The sequence below is a fragment of the Myotis nattereri genome, assembly GCF_964212035.1.
Source record: "Myotis nattereri genome assembly, chromosome: 2".
Lineage (NCBI taxonomy): Eukaryota > Metazoa > Chordata > Mammalia > Chiroptera > Vespertilionidae > Myotis > Myotis nattereri.
The window spans coordinates 103,363,598-103,372,760 of NC_138076.1; the positions used below are offsets into that span (position 1 = coordinate 103,363,598).

At 44.6% G+C, this 9,163-nt stretch overlaps 1 pseudogene across 1 annotated transcript; it reads right to left on the reverse strand.

Annotated features, from left to right (window-relative positions):
* Positions 1-588: 588 nt before the first annotated feature.
* Positions 589-903, reverse strand: LOC308514471 (cytochrome c-like; annotated as a pseudogene). Its single transcript has one exon. The product of its transcript is annotated as a cytochrome c-like (transcript).
* Between the last annotated feature and the right edge of the window lie 8,260 nt (positions 904-9,163).

A 9,163-nucleotide genomic window follows, 5' to 3' on the forward strand; every position in this document is an offset into this window, starting at 1 on the left:
AATGTTAAATACTCTTTTTTAATATTATACATAAACCACACTAACATGACTTTCATTCAGTAAAAGGCAACAGTTTGGATATAGGGAATTTTATTAAATTGGAATAGTTGGGACTAAAAGGATAAAATAGTCACTGCCTGCTTAACTGCAACCCTTACCTTTTATTAGGTGAATGAACACAACTTGAAACACAAGTCTTGCAGGTCTAGGAGACAGTGAAGGGATTTCCTGAGAATTTAGACATATAACACAACCAATTATATAAATCTAAATATAAACCAATCTCCTACAGATTTTCAGATGGCACTCACCACTTCTGTGAAAAGTTGAACACCTTGAATCAAGTCCAGTCATATTTTTAGAAGGGAGGACAGTGATAGCACTTGCTGAACCAAAATTACCATCAAAGCTCAAAAAGCTGACCATCTTCATTTAACTACACGCCAATCTTATTTAAATCAGGACTGCCCAAAAGAAATGTTCTATTAGCCATTCTGATCTGAATTCTGGGGTATGAGATCAATTCAAATATGGCACACATAAAAGAAGTCATGAGACATTTGTAATAAATAAAACAGTGGCTAACTATTACTCATTACTAGCTTTTTGGAGATAAGTTATCAAGTCTGTCCTTTCTGCACTCTTAATGCCAGTGAAGATCATTTTTGTTCCAGGAGTGTACTTCTTGGGATTCTCCAAATACTCCATCAGTGTAGCCTCTCCCCAGGTGAGATATTTGTTCTTGTTGGCATCCATGTAAGAAAACTCAGGGGCCTGACCTGTCTTTCACCCAAAAAGACCATGGAGATTTGGCCCAGTCTGGTGCTTTCCTCCCTTTTCCACAGTATGGCATTGGCCATACTTTTGAAAAAAAATCTTCATGCCCTTCTCAACATCACCCATTTTTAAATCGCTCATTAGTTGTGTGTGACACAGAGGTTCCCACTCACCAGCTGGACATTTGCTCTCTCCAGAGGTTTTTTTTTTTTTAATGCTTTTGGCTGCTCCTGTATTGGGTGCATATATGTTTACCAGAGTTATATCCTCTTGTTGTGTCAATCCCTTTAGTATTATGAAGTGGCCTTCCTTATCTCTTGTTATGGCCTTCACTTTGAGGTAAATTTTGTCAGTTATAAGTGTTTCTACGCCAGCTTTCTTTTCATTTCCATTTGCCTGAAGAATTTTTTTCCATCTTTCATTGTAAGTCTGTGTGAATCTTTTGTTCTGAGAAGGTCTCTTTTATTTATTTTTTATTTTTTAATATATTTTTTATTGATTAAGATATTACATATGTGTCCTTATCCCCACGTTACACTCTACCCCCCCCCCCCCCCCGCTCATGCCCTCACCCCCCCACCCCGTTGTCCGTGTCCATTGGTTAGGCCTATATGCTTGCCTATAAGTCCTTTGGTTGATCATTCCCCCTTACCCCCACCCTCCCCTACCCTCCCTCCAAGGCCCGACAGTCCAATCAATGGCTCTCCGTCTCAGGATCAGTCCTTATTCATCAGTTTATGTTGTTCATTATATTCCACAAATGAGTGAGATCATGTGGTATTTATCCGCTCTCCAGTTCCATCCATGCTGTGGCAAATGGTAAGAGTTCCTTTTTCTTCTACCTCTTCTTAAAGAATATCTTTCAGCATTTCATATAATACTGGTTTGGTGGTGATGAACTCCTTGAGCTTTTTCTTATCTGTGAAGCTCTTTATCTGACCTTCAATTCTGAATGATAGCTTTGCTGAATAAAGTAATCTTGGTTGTAGGTTCTTGGCATTCATCACTTTGAATATTTCTTGCCACTCCCTACTGGTCTGCAAAGTTTCTGTTGAGAAATCAGCTAACAGTCATATGGGTACTCCCTTGTAGGTAACTGAGTTTCTTTCTCTTGCTGCTTTTAAGATTCTCTCTTTGTCTTTTGCTCTTGGCATTTTAATTATGATGTGTCTTGGTGTGGTCCTCTTTGGGTTCCTTTTGTTTGGGGTTCTCTGCGCTTCCTGGACTTGTAAGTCTATTTCTTTGACCAGGTAGGGGAAGTTTTCTGTCATTATTTCTTCAAATAGGTTTTCAATATCTTGCCCTCTCTCTTCTTCTGGTACCCCTATAATTCTGATGTTGGTATGCTTGAAGTTGTCCCAGAGGCTCCTTACGCTATCTTCATATTTTTGGATTCTTTTTTCTTTTTTCTTTTTCGGTTGGGTGTTTTTTGTTTCTGCGTATTTCAAATCTTTGATTTGATTCTTGGGATCTTCTTGTCTGCTCTTGGATCTCTGTATATTATTCTGTATTTCAGTCAGTGTATGCTTAATTTCTAGTTGGTTTATTTTCATATCCTCCAGGGTCTCGCTAAATTTATCGGCGGTTTCCATAAAATTCTTGAAAAACCTTATAAACGTGGCCTTGAACTCTATATCCAGTCATTTTCTTTCCTCCATTTCTGTAATTTGTGACCTGTTTCTTTGTCTCTGTATTTTTTATGCTTCCCTGTGTTGGTAGAGTGGTTTTGTGTGCTAGGTGTCCTGTAGGGCCTAGCCTCTCCAGTTACCTGAGGTGGACACTCTTGGTGTACCCCCTTGTGGGCTTTGTGCACAGTCTTGTTGTAGTTATGCCTTGATTGTTGTAGGTATCACTGGGAGGAATTGACCTCCAGGCCAATTGGCAGTGAGAATCAGCTGTGTCTGCAGTGGGAGAACTTCTGTGCTGAAGACACCCTTCTGGGGCAAGACTTGCTTCAGTGGGGCTTTAGTGCTCACTGAGTCTGCTCCCTGAGTGTGTCCCTTATGGATCTGAGGAGTTGTAATTTGGATGGTCCCCCTCTGACCATTGGGTACACTGGCTCTTGGATCTAAGGAGGTGCTAATTTAGCCTCTGCCTTAGGTTACACAGCAGTAGCTATGAAGAGACCTGCAGATTCCCCTTCCTTTTTTGGAGTTTGTAGGTGCCCTGATGAGGCCCAGTTGTGAAGCAATGCAAGCCGCTGTGGGGCCTTGGGCCTTCTCTTAGAAGCTCTGGGTCTGTCTGGCCCAGCTGCAGTTTCTTAGGTAATTTTCAGGTTGCAAAGGGCCAGGGCATTCATATGCAAAAGCCTCTGCCGCAGTCTGGGTCGGGCGGGGTCTCAGGGAATCAAAGAGCGGAGCAAGCAGCTATGGCTGGTCCTCAGCCCTTCCTTAAGGGGCCGCGGTTCTCAGTGTCTGTAATTTAATTGCTTCAAGCACCTCTGAGGGGAAGCCGCCCTCAAGTTCCGAGTTCTGCCTGCTGCCAGACAGTCCAGTTTCTCCCCGTATGAGTCCTGGGTCCCCAAAGACTTCCCGGAACTGGAGTTCAGAGCAGTCAGGAGCTTGTGATTCCCTCCCGATCTAAAAAGACAGCCGCGTCCTCAGGTGCCAGCCCCCTTCCGCATGCACGAGCCTCCGTACCTCTGCACTTTACTTCCGCAGCTCCTCTGGCTTTCAGTGTGTTTTTCTCTTTCCTTCTAGTTGTAGAATTTCCACTCAGCCAGCCTTCCTGTAGTTCTGGATGATGTCCGTTCTGTCTTTTAGTTGTATTTTTGAAGTTGTTGTGGGAGGCAGCAATTTCGGTGTTTACCTATGCCGCCATCTTAGTTTCTCCTATTTATTTATTTTAAATATATTGTTATTGATTTCTGAGAGTCAGGGAGAGAGAGAGAGAGATAGAAACATCAATGATGAGAGAGAATCATTGATTGGCTGCCTCCTGCACACCTCCTACTGGGGATTGAGCTTGCAACCCAGGCATGTGCCTTTGAATGTAATGGAACTTGGGATCCTTCAGCCTGCAGGCCAAGCTAGGGTGAGGTAGGTCTCTTTTAGATAACATATATATGGGTCATGTTTTCTTATTCATTCAGCTACCCTATGTCCTTTTATTGGCACATTTAATCCATTTACATTTAAGGCACTTAGTGGCACTTTTATTCTTTATGCCTGTGCTCCTTCCTCTCTTTCTATTTCTTCTTCTTATAACAGTCCCTTTAAGATTTCTTACATTGCTGGTTTGGTGGTAATAAATTCACTGATTGGTTCCACAGCTTCTTTTAGTGTACGGTTGAAACCTTCTACTGTGTTCTTTATTGCAGCAATGTCATTCTTCATTTCCTCTTAATTCTTACACATAGTGAATTTCCATCCAGACATTTGAGCATCCTTATAACCATTGCTTTGAATTCTTTATCTGACAAGTTACTTGCCTCCATTTCATTTAGTTCCTTTTCTGGTGATGCCTCCTTTTTTTTTCCCCCTTTGGGGGATTGTTTCTTTGTCTTCCCATTTTTGCTGTCCCTTTGTATTTGTTTCTATGTCTTGGATCAAACTGCTATGCCACCCAGATTTTTTTTGGGTGGTCCTATGTAGTAGGTGTCTTGTGGGACCCATTGGTGCAGTCTCTCAGATCTCCTGAGCTGAGTATTCTATAAAAGCCCCCTATTTGAGTTATTTAGATTCTCCTGATGTAGTTGGGTCTTGAATGTTATTGTCCCATTAATTGATGGAGTCTTTTCACAGGTTGTCTGACTGTGAGTCTCACCCCTGACCTCATTATGCAAGATGCTTTGGGTGTGCTCAGGGTCACAATTCCTGTGGCTAGGTTTGTCTGTGAGGTCTCACTGGCATGTGACCCACTGTGGGGTACTGGAGACAATGGTGGGGGGCCCTTGTGAGGTCCTGTTTGCATTCAGCTCACTGCATGGGTCCAGGATAGTGGTTAAGGCCTATCTGGGTGGTGTTCGCCATTTTTTTCTTTATACCCATCTTCTTTTTCCCTTTGTATTTTCTTTTCTTCTTCTTAAAGAAGGCTGTTTAACAAATCTTGTATTCCAGGTTTGGTGGTAATAATCTAATAAATTCTCTCTCTCTCTCTCTCCCTCTCTCTCTCTCTCTCTCTCTCTCTCTCTCTCTCTCTCTCTCTCTATATATATATATATATATATATATATATATATATATACTAGGGGCCCGGTGCACGAAATTCATGCACTGGGTGTGTGTGTGTGTGTGTGTGTGTGTGGGGGGGGAGAGTGTCCCTCAGCCCAGCCTGTCCCCTCTCACATACTGGGATCCCTCAGGCGTTGACCCCCATCACCCTCCGATCGCCTGATCGGCCCCTTGCCCAGGCCTGACGCCTCCTCCAGAGGTGTCAGGCTTGGACAGGGGACCCCCATCTCCCCTCGATCACTGGCTCTGGCCCCTGCCCAGGCCTGAGGCCTCTGGCCCAGGAATCATGCCTGGGCAGGGGACCCCCATCCCTCTGATCGCTTGCTCCACCCCCCGCCCAAGCCTGACGCCTCTGACCCAGGCTTCAGGCCTGGGCAAGGGGACCATAATATCCCCCCAATCCCCGGCTCCGCCCCCCACCCAGGCCTGATGCCTCAGCCAGAGGAGTTGACCCTCATCACCCTCCGATCACCAATCACCGGATCGGCCCCTTGACCAGGCCTGAGGCCTCCGGCAGAGGTGTCAGGCCTGGGCAGGGGACCCCCAGCTCCCCGCGGTTGCAGGCTCCGCCCCTGCCAAGGCCTAATGCCTCTGGCCTAGGTGTCCAGCCCAGGCAGTGGGGACCTGCAGTGGCAGTGGGGGGCGCTGCGATCGTGGGCTCCGCTTTAGGCCCAGGCAAGGGACCCCTAGCTCCTGGGACTGCCAGCTTCGACCGTGCCCAGCTCCCATCGCTGGCTCCACCCCTACTTCCTTCTTTCACTGGCCAGGGCAGCAAAGGCGCCTGATTCTCTGATCATGGCTGGGGGGCAGGGCAAAGGTGGCCCCAGGGCCACCTTTGCCCTGCCCCCCAGCTCTTAGCTCCCCCCTGGGTTTCTGATCACTGTCAGTGGCAGGGGGCTTCTTCCTGCTTTCCCTTTTGCCTCCCTGCATTATGCCTACATATGCAAATTAGCCGCCATCTTGTTGGCAGTTAACTGCCAATTTTAGTTGGCAGTTAATTTGCATATAGCCCTGATTAGCCAATGAAAAGGGTATCGCCGTACGCCAATTACCATTTTTCTCTTTTATTAGTGTAGTATGGCCTTGGAAGGTCTTATTTTACCTGCATTTTTAAATGATACTCTTGCTGGATAGAGTAGTCTTTATTTTAGGTCCTTACTCTTAATCACATTGACTATTTCATGTTAATCCTTTCTGTCCTGAAGTGTTTATGTTGAAACATCAGCTGGAAGACTAATGGGAGCTCCCTAGTAGGTAATAAACTGTCTTTCTTTTGTTACTATTAATGTTATCTCTTTATCTTTAACCTTTGCCATTTTAATTATGATGTATCTTTGTGTGGACCTCGTTGGGTTCATCTTGTTTAGAATTCTCTGCTCTTCCTGGTCTTGTGTTTATTTTTCTTTCACCATGTTATGGAAGTTTTTAGCCATTATTTTTTCAAATAGGTTCTCAATCTTTTTTTCTCTCTCTCCTTTAGGTATCACTATGATGCAGATTTTATTACACTTGCTGTTGTTCCAGAGGTCCCTTAATTTTTTTTTCTTTCTGCTGCTCTTTTTTTAAGTTATCTTGTCCTCTCAATTACTGATTAGATCATCTGCCTTTTTAAACATGCTTTTGATTCCTTCTTGTGTATTCTTCATTTCAAATATTGAGTTCTTTATTTCAGACTGGTTCTTTTTTTCTGGTTTCTATAGAAACTATCCCTGTGGTTAAGTTCTAACTGAGACCATTTATTCTTCCCCAGGGTCATTGAGCATCTTTATAACTATTGTTGTTAACTCTTCATCTGGTATTTTGGTTGCTTTCATTTCATTTAATTCATTTTTTTACTTTCATTTTATTTAATTCATTTTTTTTTCTGGTAATTGCTCTTGTTCTTTTATTTGGGGCATGTTTCTTTCTCTTTCCATTTTGTTTATTTACTTTTGTTATTCACTGTGTATTAGGTAGAATTATGACTGCCAAACTTGTTATGGTAATTTTATTTAGTACAGTGGTGTCCAACCTTTTGGACCTTACGTACCACCAGTTGTCCTCGGACCACCGGTTGGCGACTGCTGCTCCAAAGGTTTCCTTAAACCAATGGTTTCCAACCCTTTGGACCTCATGGACCACCAGTGGTCCACTGGTTGGCAACCACTGATTTAATAGGTTTTTTGTAGGACTCAGTGGCACAATCTTCTAGATTACCTGAGCTAGGTTCTTTGGAAATATCTCTTATGTGGGTTATGTGTGTCCTCTTGTTGTAGTTGAGTCTTGAATGCTTTTGGCCTATTCTTGGGTGGTGTTAACCCTCAGGGTAGCTGAATATAAAGGTAGACCTTGATCACAGTTTAAGAACCACTGTGAGGGGGCTGTCCTTTTAAATGGAGTTGTTTCCATCAGGTTCTAATGTCTGCTGGGATCTCTTCTGGGGTGTGCTGCTTGTGTGATTATTTTGGTCATACTCTGAAGATTTACACTGGTTGTGTTTGATTTGGGCTCACTTTGGTGGGGTTCCACTGCAGGTTGATTTTTGATGCTCCTATAACCAGCTTAGAGATACCTAGCTGGAATATGATGCAATTTGCTGTTTTGGGCTGTCCCCACTGGGCCTGGGTGTGCATGGGAGTGACCAACCTCTGTACAAGGCTCAGCATTTTCCAGCTCTGAACTGGGGTAGGTCAGTAAAATTTCAAGGCACCCTGATTTTTTCCTCCTCTTATTTGCCACCCCTTCAGATTACCTGGTCTTCCTTGGGAGCCTTCTGTAGAAAGACTGTAGAATGGGCCTAGGCTGACTATAACCCACAGACCCTTTCACAAGTTGTGACCATTGGGGGTGGTGACCATTGTCAGGAGAACAGGGCTAATGGGTCTCCTTTTTGGGTGCAGCACGGTCAGGCACTCAATGGGGTAGGGGGGAGTATCCCCTTCTCCACAGCCAAACCACTGTATCTACTGGGTCTCCAACCCAGCTGCCCCCAAAAGTTCAGGTTGGGTGAAGAAAGCCAACCCCACTGCAGAAGGAAGCTCAGCAGGGCTGGCCCATCAGGACTTTGGAGGACAGATCAAAAGACCTTTTTTTTGCGGGGGAGTGGAACTTTTCAAACCTATAGGGAGGACAAGAATGTATTCTCTAACTTGTTCATAAGCCACACAATGAAGATCTCATTTGAGTCCTGGATGAGAGCTTCCTGGATGTGCTCTGAAGGTCCCACCTATGATTTGCACTGAAATACCTCCTGTAGGACTGAGCTCAGCAGGTTAGGGCCACTGGTTGTTGGAAGGAGAGATCAAATGAGTCTCCCATTGAAGAATGGCCTAGGCCAGTGATGGTGAACCTTTGACATGCGTGATGACATGCAAACTCATTTTTTTGGTTGATTTTTCTTTACTAAATGGCATTTAAATATATAAAATAAATATCAAAAATATAAATCTTTGTTTTACTATTGTTGCAAATATCCAAAAATTTCTATATGTGACATGGCACCAGAGTTAAGTTAGGGTTTTTCAAAATGCTGACACGCCGAGCTCAAAAGGTTCACCATCACTGGCCTAGGCTGACCTCACAGGGGAGATATGAGTGGCACCCCATAATGTAGCCACAAAACCCAGTTTTTGTCCGCTTGAGTCCTGAATAAGATTATTCCAGGAAGACACATTTTAAAGGTCCCAGCTCTGTGCAGTACTCTTAAATCATACACTACCGAGCCAAGCAGGGTGAAGCCACCAGTTGTTGAAGGATATGTCAAATGAGTTTTCCACTGAGGGAGTGGAATAGGATGAGATAAGAGTGACCCCATTCACTGGGACCACACAAACCAGTGCACTTCTGAGTCCCAGACAAGAGCTCCTGGGGAGATGAGCTCTAAAGGTCTCAGCTCTGTGCAATACCCAGTTGCCGGGGTCCAACCCCAGCAGGTCCAGGGGTTCCCAAAGGCGTAGACGGAATCGGCGAAGAAGGAAGGACATGGAGACAGTGTTCAGTTGATCAGCAGCCTAACCAGGATCTCCAGCCAGGATCTCCAGCCAAGTTCTGGTCTGGATGTCCAGAGAGGTTCTGCCTAGGATCTCCAGCCAGGTTCTGTGTCCATGTTCTCTTGCTAGGTTCTCCAGGTTCTCCATCCAGGTTCTGTAGCCATGTTCCCTCGCTAGGTTCTCCAGCCAGGTTCTGTGTCCATGTTCTCTTGCTAGGTTCTCCAGGTTCTCCAGCCAGGTTCTGTA